This window comes from Stylophora pistillata, chromosome 10 (assembly GCF_964205215.1).
Source record: "Stylophora pistillata chromosome 10, jaStyPist1.2, whole genome shotgun sequence".
Lineage (NCBI taxonomy): Eukaryota > Metazoa > Cnidaria > Anthozoa > Scleractinia > Pocilloporidae > Stylophora > Stylophora pistillata.
In genome coordinates, this window is record NC_142528.1 from 4,699,548 (window position 1) to 4,711,864 (window position 12,317).

A 12,317-nucleotide genomic window follows, 5' to 3' on the forward strand; every position below is an offset into this window, starting at 1 on the left:
AGTATGTCTTTCTAATGACAGAGAGACATACTCCCACTACAACTAACCCTATTTCAGAAATGTTGGCTGAAATAATTTTTATTATAGCAATACCAAACATCTCAGCAAGTCAACCAGACTCGTTCCCAGCGAGCTAACTAGACTTATTCTAAGCGAGCCAACCAGACTTATTCTCAGCAAAAAAAAAGCCAAAGTTATCTCGGGCGTATCCTTTGGAAAGCCCCAGTAATTTATGAGGAGTGTATTCATAGGATATTTGATCTAAAAGTACATGATCATTTCTTTCTTAAAATGAATTTTTTCGTCATAAACTATCTTTTATCTCAGGGATCTCATCAAAATAAACGCAAATCAAAATGACAAATCTAATTCGCTATGAAAAAATGTTCTGACATGTTTATGTTTAGGAAACTTTTCTAGATTATTACAGAGATGAGATTGCTTCGGTAAGGATATTATTAGCAAGAGATCTTTGATTTATAAAATGATTGTTTGTGAATTTTTAACAAACAGATAACGAGGTTAATAATTATGCACTTAGCAGCTGCCATCCTGGGGGTCGACCCTGGGGTCATACGGGGGAATAGACTTTTGTCTATTCACATGGGAAAACACCCACTGGATTTTTACCATTGCCGCCATCTTGAGAATAAGAGGTCCTTACCATGGGGACTGGTTGTTACCATTGATATCTTCAGATGTAAAAAAACTACTACTACTACTACTACTTTTTCCAGTTAGTCGCTGCCAAAAGCCACATAGGATGTTTTTTAACTTTGAGCCCTGTATAGTAAACACAAGCTGAAGTAAGTTTTTGTTTGTGGCAAATAACATTCGTTTGGAGCATTACATTGTTTGAGTTAGTAGAGCATACTTCTTTCTCCCCAGGGGAGGGGCATTGGTAGCTTTATGTTGAACAATGTTATTGTTGGTTAGGGGGTTTAGGAAATGCCTTTGCAATACCCAGGGGTTCCCCAGGGTCACCCTCTTCCCCCCCCCCCCCAGAGGGCCGCTGGTAAGTGCATAATTACCATGATGACTAAAACAAAAATTTTTGTTATCAGTTGCATATAATTATAGCTCATTGATCTCTTTGCCTCTGGAAAATGTTGTCAAATAATACCAAATATCTGGCCCAATTACAGTCTACTAATACATATTGGAAAACTTAATATCATTTATTCTCATCAAATTTGCAAAGATAACTTTTTGACAAGTATCAAAAGAAAATTTAAGGCTATTTCAATATACAAGACATTACATGATAATTTTTGCACTTATTAATAACTTCATCTACACTTTAACTAGGTTTTTCGTTTCCTTCTTGCTGAGATTCATTATTTTTCTTCTTTCTTCTCTTTCGGGTCTTCTTTTTCTTCATTTCTGGTTTTTTGAGGATAGTAAGAAATTTTTGTTGTCAGTTGTTTATAGGTTTTTGCTAATGGTCATGCAGGATTGGAATTTCCCATTTTGGAATGCTTTGAGCAAATTAGAAAACTGGAGAAATTCACCAGCCATGAAACTTAATGAATTTTGTTTGTTAAATCTTACCCTCACTTAAAGTCTTCCTCTCCTCAATGTCGTGTCTTTGCTCTCCCAAGTCCTTGTCATCTTTAAAGTTAAAGAGAAAGGCCTTGATTTTTTTTCATCTTGCAGTTCGCAGTTAAATTTGTATTATGCATGAGTATATAAAAATATAACTTTATAAAGGTGATTTCTTGTTACTTTATTTAAAGTTTGCTATCTTTAGAAGTACAGAAACAAATAGGTTTACAGCTTCATTTTTTCATTTTTAATTTTTTTAAAATTCTGTAAAGAGAATTCTCTACTTACCAGGAATAGTGGAATCAAGTGATTTATCAGAATCAAACTTGCCATAGAAAGACACCTGAAATCAACTAGAGTTTTGAAAGATAAGTAAAATTAATAATACGGATTTTTAAAAAGAAAAAAAAAACTAAGGGACCAAATGATCTGTTTTCATTTTTCTCACTTCATCATCTTTTCCAAATATTTCATTTGCTTCATCTTTTTTTCTGTGAAGTAAAATTGACATAAACCATTTTTTTTTAATTTAGCTGTTACTACATGGCCTTTTCAAGATCCTTTTTTTACATGTTACTTACCCTTGTTATCAGGCACAATTTTACTGATTGGATGAGATTATCAGTGGGTAGTTTTGTATCAGAAAAAAAACCAGATTCAAGTTGATGTAATGTAAAATAGTCTTGGGAAGTCTCTTGACCCACCCAGTCATACACCTCCTGTAAATAAATTGATGAGAGAGAATGTAAGCATGTTGATGCTTAATCATTAAAGGCCATGCACTACAGTTGTATAGTGTGCAAGCATATCTATTTATCAGAGCAGGCTTACAAATTAAAATTCTTATTCAAAGGTCTTCCTTAATTTGGTTGCAATTGTTCAAGGCATTAAATTCCCGCTTTTTTTATTTTGGCAACATAAGTTATGACCACCAGATGAAGAAAAAAACCAAAAACACATGAAAACCAAGAGTAGGGAGGTTTTTCTGAACAATCATTGACCATGAAGTTAATTTGCATTCCTTTTTGCAGAAATTTGAACTGCAACAATTATACTAGCTACGCAACTCCCTTTCCACCGTGGTTATGTTATGTTTTCACCAGTTATTGCAGCACATGAAACTCATAGAACATGATTTTGCACATCGGGGATTTACATTATTTGTTAGTACTTTGATGAAAGGTTCCAGAAACAATAATTATTTTGGTTTAATTTGTAGTTTAAAGAATTTACTTACTCTTTTCGCTTTCTCTAGTGATGAGGAGCCTTCTGCTCTTTCGATCCCTTGGATGTTTGTCCCGACTTTTCTGCTACTTGACTTTTTAAATGAAATGTTTACAAATTTTGTTAACCTTTTAACAATAGTTGAATATCATGAGTTCAATCAGCTCTAAGAATTTTGTTGATCCAATTTGATACAAGAACAGTTCCAGATTTTTGTAAAGGTAATCACATGACTTTGAGTGCAATTTGGAATAAATAAGCACGAGTAGATTTCTTCAAAGACTAACAAAATTGCATGAGCCCGTAGGGCGAGTGCAATTTGTGGTCTTTGAAAAAATTTACAAGTGCTTATTTATTCCAAATTGCACGAGAAAATCATGTGATTATCTATTAATAATATACATGAAAAAATACGAGGTAGCTTCTCATAACTACGCAGAAGAAAAGCATGCGCATCATGTGCAAAAATAATTTATTCAAACTCTGCAAGTGACATTGACCTTGACATTGACATTAACCAATGATTCTGACCAATCAGAATGTCTGGTTTGTTTCTTTCTTTGCACTGAATTAGCCCTCTTCTGCACTGAATTAACTCTCTTCTGCACTGAATTAACTGAAAACTGCATTCATCTTAACCAATCAGAACCCAGAAATTTTTTCATGTATATTATTATAGCTAAAATTAATTTTGTGGAAAAAATTCATTAATGAAGGAAATCTTTCTTATGGTTTTCTTTATGCCTTCTTGTGCACTTTCTGCTATTGTTTTACAAAGAAATGTGATATTTGCTTTAGATTTAATGTTATCATGGTATGGCCCAACTCTATGCATGAAAGATGACGACATTTTTGCCTCGTTTGTATGATACATGAAAAGGCAGTATTTGTACATGAAATTTATCCTTTTCTCAATATTTTCCCTAATGTGACTAATCTCTGCATCCATAACATTTATAACTAATTGAAAAAATAGATATTCTCCAATGGTTTACTCACCAATCTCTTGTAGAAGTAGATGAGAAATGTTCACATTAGTGACAAATTGTATGTTCCATTTGATCATCACTTACATCTTTCAGGGATTCTCCTAGGTGTAACAAAATGTCTGATGCTCATTGTAAAACTATAAGTTTAAAAACTGGGTAACCAGTTCAAAATTAATTCAATATGTAAAACCAAACACTGTTAACAGCTATTGGGACAATTTTAGGAGACATTTTTAAGGTAGCAATTTTTCAAATGTTACACTTTTCATTTTTAAGTTATATCAATCTCCTCAAAAACCAATTCACTCCACAGAGTAGATAAGTATGAGCCGTTTTTTTGCAATGACGCACATCAGGAAGGAAAAAATATAGATTGACTCTCTACAACAGCCTTCATTCAGAAATACATTAATTTTTTTATTAACTTCTTAACTCCCAGTTAATTAGCATGTAAATTCTTAAACTTAAGTGGCAAATTCCTGTAGCTGATTTACAAAGAAATGTGTATCAGCTAGAGGAGAGATTTAACAGTCAGATCAATTGATTAGCAAAATTTTTCAACTTACCTGAAAAGCAAACATTTAGACTGGGGTTATTTTCTTTTGGAGTAAGGATCATCAACTCACTAAATGGACCTCTTCTTCCAAATGTGGTCCTTACTGCAGATGGAAAATAGTCAAGTATTTTAATGACTTTGAATGTTATGTTTTGATTTGGGGAAGCTATGTGTTTAAAATTTTGTTAGTGTTCTGTTGAAAGGAGAATTGCTCTGGATTCTTAATTTTGTTATTAGATAGACAGGTTCTAGACATCAACATTATGAACATTGGTTTTACCCACAAATGTTAATTGTGTAGTTGTAAACCTATTAAATTATATTAAACCTAATTCTAGCAGCATATGCATGATATTACTATAATTAGATTAGCTATTGGTATATATTTTAATCAACAATATTACTACCTTGCCTTCCTTAGCATTTAGTATTCTGGTTATTTAAATTTTTTTTTTTTGGGGGGGGGGGGGGGAGGAAAGGTGGGGCATGTTACTTTAAAATTCCACACTAAGATTTAAATCATTCACACCTACCACCTCTATTCATTCACAGCTTCATTGTTACAATGTAAAGATCCATAACTTGACATTAGATAGTTGTACTGGGGAAAAAAAAAAGAAAAAAACAAGTGGGAGTATGTCTTTCTAATGACAGAAAGACATACTCCCACTGCAACTAACCCTATTTGAGAAATTTTGGCTGAAATAATTTTTTATTATAGCAATACCAAACATCTCAGTGAGTAAACCAGACTCGTTCTCAGCGAGCCAACTAGACTTATTCTCAGCGAGCCAACCAGAATTATTCTCAGCGAGCCAACCAGACTTATTCTCAGCGAGCCAACCAGACTTATTCTCAGCGAGCCAACCAGACTTATTCTCAGCGAGCCAACCTGACTTATTCTCAGCGAGCCAACCAGACTTATTCTCAGCGAGCCAACCAGAATTATTCTCAGCGAGCCAACCAGACTTATTCTCAGCGAGCCAACCAGAATTATTCTCAGCGAGCCAACCAGACTTATTCTCAGCGAGCCAACCAGACTTATTCCCAGCGAGCCAACCAGAATTATTCTCAGCGAGCCAACCAGACTTGTTCTCAGCGAGCCAACCAGACTTGTTCTCAGCGAGCCAACCAGAATTATTCTCAGCGAGTCAACCAGACTTCTTCTCAATGAGCCAGACTTACAAAGTCCAGTATCCTCAGCAAGGCAAAGCCCAGTATCCTCAGCGAGTCATAGACCAGTATCCTCAGCGAGTCAAAGTCCAGTATCCTCAGCGAGTCAAAGACCAGTATCCTCAGCGAGTCAAAGCCCAGTATCCTCAGCCAGTCAAAGACCAGTATCCTCAGCGAGTCAAAGTCCAGTATCCTCAGCGAGTCAAAGTCCAGTATCCTCAGCGAGTCAAAGTCCAGTATCCTCAGCGAGTCAAAGCCCAGTATCCTCAGCGAGTCAAAGACCAGTACCCTCAGCGAGTCAAAGACCAGTATCCTCAGCGAGTCAAAGACCAGTATCCTCAGCGAGTCAAAGACCAGTATCCTCAGCGAATCAAAGACCAGTATCCTCAGCGAGTCAAAGACCAGTATCCTCAACGAGTCAAAGACCAGTATCCTCAGCAAGTCTAAGAGCAATATCCTAAACAAGCTCAAAAGAAAGCATTTAATTTGGGGCCAGCCAAGGTATATAGATCCTCTACAGGTGATAGCTTTAGATTTGCAGCAAATTTAATTCCAATAAAAACTATGAGTCTTAGTATTATAAGCAAGTTGAACTATAGATAAAAAATAGGGGACAATCATTCAAACCTTTGAAATAAAGCTCCAGGGGAATTGTCCGAATTTCTGCAAAAGAACGAATATGTTAGCCAAGTCACTGGTACCACTAAATAAGGAAAAAATCTATATGAGAGTGAAAAGGAACCATCGAGTGCTATATAATGTTTTAAATATCACCCTGAACTTTGATCAAGTGGAAACTATTTCAAGAAGTTGCTTCTGTTTGCTTTACTTGCCTTTCATAAAAAAATAGCTGTTGATAATTGGTGCATAAATACTCCTTTTCTGAATTTTAACCTTGATTTCAATGTTTCCGATCAGCGGAGAGAGTGATCTCAGGATAAACAATGCTCTGCCTATTTTAAAATTTATAAATGAACTCTTAACATATTTCCAAGGTTGTGATAATTCCACTATCTAATTGACTTGGCAATTACCTGGTTTTTGAAAGTAGTACATTTTTTACTAAGCCAAGTCATCTCCTAACTCTCCTAGGCTGGTGTGTTAAATTGAAAATCCTCTCCCACAAGCCTAATATTCAAGCTCTTTTCCTTTATAACTTGGTTATGCAATACAGTTAAATTACTACAGATTGCTAAAATTTCTGTTCCTTTTCTCCTGAGCGAATAAATACGAAATGGAAAGTACAGAAACATATCTGCCTTCTGAGCTGTTTCAATTCTTCATAATGCATGAGATAAATGAATGAAAATCCATCAAAATCATAACCTCCACGCATCATGGCTAATGTGGCATAACATTTCTATTTTTCTTTCCTTTTACTTCATCTGGTAATTTGTCTTTCAAATGGCTCTAACCAAATGATAAAGTTCAGTGGTTGAGATTCTGAACTTGCATCCATTGTTTGGACCTCACAATGAATTACAATAATTTATATACAATATTTGGCAAATGAAAAGGTCAACTTTTGGTTTCACCGTCGAACAGCATACGTAGATCACTGTACTTAATTCTCACCTTGAAAAAAATTAAGGGGCCACCCTTGCACTCGTTTTTCAAGTGAATAACCTTTTCACAGAGACAAAACATTGAGCCCTACTGACTAAGATTTACCTAATATTATGGAAATAACAAGAAAAGACCTTGAACCAGTTAGGAGCTTTCTTTTGAAATTGTTTATTGAATAAGAAATGTGGAGACAAATAATACCGCAAACAATGCATAATGATAGTTGCTTGGTCACGCCAGTTACTTATTGAAATTAGTTTTAATTTTTAATCCAAAAAAAAGGTAATCTTCGGAACGAACCAACATGACAGAGTTAAAAATCGATCTTTTGATGTACTTGGTTAAAGTAGTTGATTAGCTTCTTCGTGTCCTATAAAAATTCGGCGTTTTAACTGCGCCAGAATCCAAATCAAAGTAAATTAAGAACGTATCTTCGTTTGCAAGCGAACTCAGTTCAAGGTCAGATCATGGGTCATCTTTACTTTCGGAACGTAGTGACAGATTTCACAGGGAACTTTATAAAGAAAAATTTCCCAAATCCTTATAGGAGCTGCGTTCGTTTTTGGATCCATCTCAAACCTCCAGTAAACAAGCCTGATTGCAAATAGTTATTGAATAATGAAACGCTGGGGCCAAATTTATGCAAGCATGGAATTGTTTTGCGTAATTCCGCTCAAAACCCCTTTGGCTATTGGACAGGAGGGTAATCAAAACCTTTGCTTGGCATTTATGATACTGCAATAAGAATACGTGGCACTAGCTTACTTGTAACATAAGTTGAACTGTGAACTTATAAAATTCAGCTGAATTTAGTCACGTACTTACCCGACTCTCGACTCTTGCCTTGTAAACAACGTAGCAACCGGTAGCATTTCAAAAGCATAGATGTGTCATCATGTAACAGAAATGGATTGTTTATGCGATGTATTCCACTACATTCTCGTTAAGCAACTTCTAAAACAACTGCCATTCTCGACACACGTCTACCATTGTGGCTGTAGCTGCTGGTTTCCTCTCTAAGCCATAACTAAGTCTAAGCTGTCACATCAAGTTGGAACACGCTGTGCTTGTTAAAAATTAAAAAAACATCGAAGGGAGAAAAAGATAAGGCTGAAGGCGTGCACGAAGCCGGTAAATCTAAGATGTAAAATCACGACCTTGATGGCAAAGTAATCATTTGAATGACATTGCGGTTGATTCGTTTTAAGACAAAGGCTCTATTCTCCTCAAGGACCTTTGCCGGCGTGGGATAGTTCAATCCCGAGCCAATGGGCATCTTGGCGTTTGTCAGCGGTATCACCTCCGGGAGAATGGGTTACCATAAGCGCCCAGCCTGAAAGCCCAAAAATTAAGGTTACCTCCTACCTTCGCGGATGTCCTTCGGGAGAAAATTCGTACGCGCGCTAGTTGGAAGAAAATCCTAACAAACTAGACATCAAAACAAAGGTTAATAAATGCAATTTACGATAAAAATATAATTTCGGCGATTTTTTCATTTAGGAAGTGTCAGGAGCCAGAAAGGCGTGAAACGACCGAGTGTTCTTCTATCGAATTTATTGGGTATCGGATCCCGCTGCACGAGAAAATTGGCTGCCTAGTCTCATTCACAAGGCATCAATCAACAAAGGTGTGTCAGGCTTTTCCGATATTCTGATTGGTTGTCTGGATATTCGCATCTAAAGTTAGGGTAGCGAAAAATATGCGAAGCGTTTTGCGTAAATGGACACCACGTAAAAAATATTTAAAAGATCAAAATTTCCTGACACACTTTTGTTAGTCATCATCACGGGAATGTTTTGGCGAAATTTCACGAGAATCGGTGAAATCTACATACCCTATAAATTCGTTCAAAGTGGATGTATTCCTCTCAAAATCAAATGCGAGATTTTAGCTCCCAAAGGTTTGTAAACAACTTGCGCCACACCAGGAGATTATCTCGCCTCCTGAAACCGCAAACCAATGAGATAGACGAGACCTGGCGTCAATGACAATGGATCAAGATTTTCCCGGGAAAAGTATCGTGTAGCAGTCTTTTTTTTTTTTTTTTTTTCATCTCGCCCTGTTGATCGTTTAGTAATGGACAAAGTCGGCGAAGAGAAAACCCGCGGCAGAAAGGGTAAATCTGTCGCATTCTTCTTTTTCTCCATCGGTTTCGTCACATTCCAACGAAGAATCTTGTTTACAACCTTCTGTGGTGTTGACTTTAATTTTTCAGCTCTTTGCCCCAAGGATAATCGAATGCTGTCGATCTTCAGTGGATGCCGAGCTTGTCGACGGCTCCTGGCCAAACCAAGAACCTTTGTCGCTTTGTTTTGTTTTGTTTTGTTCTTTTTTGACAAAATGCTGCCATTTCTCTCTTCTTTGGACCTTTTTTTTCTTTTTCTTTACCCAAGGACTCTTCTCTAATTTTGAGTTTTGTGTTATATCCACGAGAAAAGACTTTCTACGAGCAAATTACTTCCACGTGTGAAATTTGTCAAGGGCGCGATGTAATATTCCTCCGAATATTCCCCCGGGGGGTTCGCCCATTTACGAGATTATGACACCTTCCTGATTTATTAACTTTTATTCGAAAATACGTTTTTTTAAAGAAGTCGGACACTTTTTGAGATTTTTAATTTTTTTTTCTTTTGCAAACGCTAGTTAAAAAGTGTAACTTCAATCTAGTCAAAAAAAAAAAAATCAGCCTCTGAAGCTAGGAAGTAACCTTAAATAAGCGTGCTTAATAATGAATAATAATAATAATAATAATAATAATGGTCTCTATTGATTCAAAACAGAAAAATACAATCCTAGTGTTACAAGCAATTTGAGTTAAAAGAGTTAAAAGGTTAATAATTCCACAAAATTAAATTTACCACCTGATTACAGTTAGAAATTGTCATATAGGTTATGTCTAAAAGTTAAACGACCAACGAATGTATTTTCAAAACGTTTTCTTTTGATGCTTGTTCTGGTGCCAGACCTAGTCCGTAAATTGTAGCTGCAGGCCTTTACAAGCGGAATAAAAAGCGACAGGGGTGATTGGCGGCCTTAGAAACCTTTTTAAAAATACTACTGCTTCTGTAAAATTGATCGTAAATTGTGATTTCTTGTAATAAAATTCCTTTTCCAACAACGATCGAAAAAAACATTGTACTGGGGTGAGGTCGGAGTCTGATGCTCCATATGGGCATACGTGAAATCGGGGAAGTTCTAAGGAATCGAAAAGAAAGTCTATTTCTACCCGGCTTATACCCCTCTTTACGTAGAGATCTAAGGACATAGAGGCATTTAACATGTGTATTGAACCTACAGTCACTCTGAAAGGTGACAGCTAGAATGCTCACATAAGTACAACTAGGGATCCCTAATACAGGAGGGTACAATTCATGATTGCCTTTCTAGGACCGTAAGCTCCTTACATTTGCTAGGGTTACAGAACATTCCATTCTTTTCTATCCACTCTAAGAAATGTTTGACCAATGTCTCAGACATGTCTTTAAATTGTAAACAGGAGCAATGATATTTGAAACAGCAGCATACTAGAATAACACTGGCAGGGTATCTAAATCATTAGATCTCTAGATCATTTATAAAAATATGGAATAGATAGGGTCCGCTTACGCTACCTTGAGTAGTACCTTGATTCAATAATTTCCAATCAAAAGAAATATTATTGTAGCAAATTCTTTGGTTTCTACCTTTCAAAACACACGGGTATAGTTTAATTATATATGGATTTAATTGGAGATTTCTCAACTTTCTTGCGAACAAGAATCAGAATACGGCAATTGAATTTTTTTTATTGGTTGATTGAAAAAGTGATGGACTCAACACAGAAAGTGTGTTTTTCTGAAGGGATCGATCGATCGATGTTTTAACAGTTTTTTTTTTTTTTGCCTTAATTAAAGTTTTCCATTGTAAACTCCCAAACTGCCACTCGATGCGTGGAAAACATCCAACCAAAGCCACTGCATAAAGCAATGACGGGAAGATGTTTTTCATGAAACGATGGATTACTGTTGTTCCTGCCAAAGACGTACAAGTAGATATAAGTCATTTCATTAACTTGTTTGGAATAAAAAGTAGAAAAGAAGAAATTGTAGAGCAAGTGCAAGCGAGCGGATATGTAAATGTAGAAAAGTAAGATGTCAGAATAGCATGAAATAACAAATTTAAAAAAAGAAAAAGTTTGTGATCAGCATCAAAGGAGAAATCGAGATGTTTTTCTTGATATGTAAAGAAAATCGCGAAAAAAGGTTGTATGTTTGAAAACACAGAAATGAGGTGCGTCGCCATTCAAAGCCTTTCTCAGGCCACACTTTCACCATCTGCTTACACTTAAAAGTAAACCGTTCTGAAATCCACACCCACGTCTAGGGTAATCCGAGAAGAAACTTCAGATGTTAATACAGAGGGTTTCCTTTCATATTTATATATGAATCTTAAGCTGCCCTGTACTTCTGTGATGCACTTCACCCAAATATTAGTAAGATGTCATGGCCTCCGAAACCTATCGAGCTATGTGATAGTGCAGTCAAACTTTCAGAAGAACTAGATGCGTTTCTATACTCTAAACTGGCAACACACACACACATCTCGGCGGAATATTCTGATCGCGTGCGGCGCCTTGTTACCTCTTTTGGCCAGGACATTATTTAAGGAGTTACGGCAGGATTACAAAAACCACCCAAGCAAATACTGTTACCGTATGCCGAACAATGTTCAACTTATCCAGATGCCACACCGATTGGGGCGTGAGATCGGTCCTTTGCCTGAAACTATCAAGCCATATATCAAAGCAACACTTCCGTGGGGTATTATAGATAGATTGGAGGAGACCCTTTCTGGTGCGGGAACCAAAAAGCCAGTGGCTAGGATGGATTTAACATTTCTGTCCTTAATGAGGATCAACTGTCTCACTGGCTGTCAACAGGTATCTCCCGAGTATCGATGTGCCTGCTAATGACATGGCTACCGTTCACAAGGTTCTAGTGCAGTCTCTCAAGGTAAAGAACACGCTCAACTTAAAGAGCATCGGCTTCGTCATTGACTTAACACTGTATGCAAAGGCAAGCGAGGGACAATGGAAACAAAGCGCAAAATTGAAAGATATGGTTATGAAAATGGAAGTATTCCACACAGCATGCACCATGTTGTCCAACACTGGCAAACGCTTCCAGGATGCTGGCTTGCGGGAACTGTGTGTAGAGTGTGATGTGATAGCAGAAGGTTTTATTGCAGAAGTTCTAAAGGGACTTACTCGTGTATGAAGCCCGATA

At 36.6% G+C, this 12,317-nt stretch overlaps 1 protein-coding gene, 1 long non-coding RNA gene and 1 pseudogene across 17 annotated transcripts in view; 2 read left to right on the plus strand and 1 right to left on the minus strand.

Moving 5' to 3' along the window:
• Positions 1 to 11,102, minus strand: part of LOC148721483 (uncharacterized) — an 11,704-nt gene extending 602 nt beyond the window's left edge. Inside the window, exons 1-11 of one of the 15 annotated variants that reach the window (XR_015992539.1) lie at positions 7,879 to 11,085; positions 6,115 to 6,150; positions 4,848 to 4,915; positions 4,325 to 4,417; positions 3,769 to 3,859; positions 2,783 to 2,863; positions 2,127 to 2,264; positions 1,994 to 2,036; positions 1,834 to 1,898; positions 1,552 to 1,611; positions 1 to 1,383 (exon numbers count right to left, since the gene is read on the minus strand). The exon at positions 1 to 1,383 is cut by the window's left edge and continues 99 nt beyond it. This is a non-coding gene — a long non-coding RNA (uncharacterized LOC148721483). Of the gene's footprint in view, positions 1,612 to 1,833; positions 2,265 to 2,782; positions 2,864 to 3,768; positions 3,878 to 4,324; positions 4,418 to 4,843; positions 4,916 to 6,114; positions 6,151 to 7,878 lie in introns of those variants that run through there. The other 14 variants (XR_015992541.1, XR_015992542.1, XR_015992536.1 and 11 more) reach the window with 14 other exon arrangements.
• Positions 1 to 12,317, plus strand: part of LOC111342248 (uncharacterized) — a 189,693-nt pseudogene that overhangs the window by 44,223 nt on the left and 133,153 nt on the right. The window lies entirely within an intron of this gene.
• Positions 1 to 12,317, plus strand: part of LOC111333238 (uncharacterized) — a 29,927-nt gene that overhangs the window by 11,163 nt on the left and 6,447 nt on the right.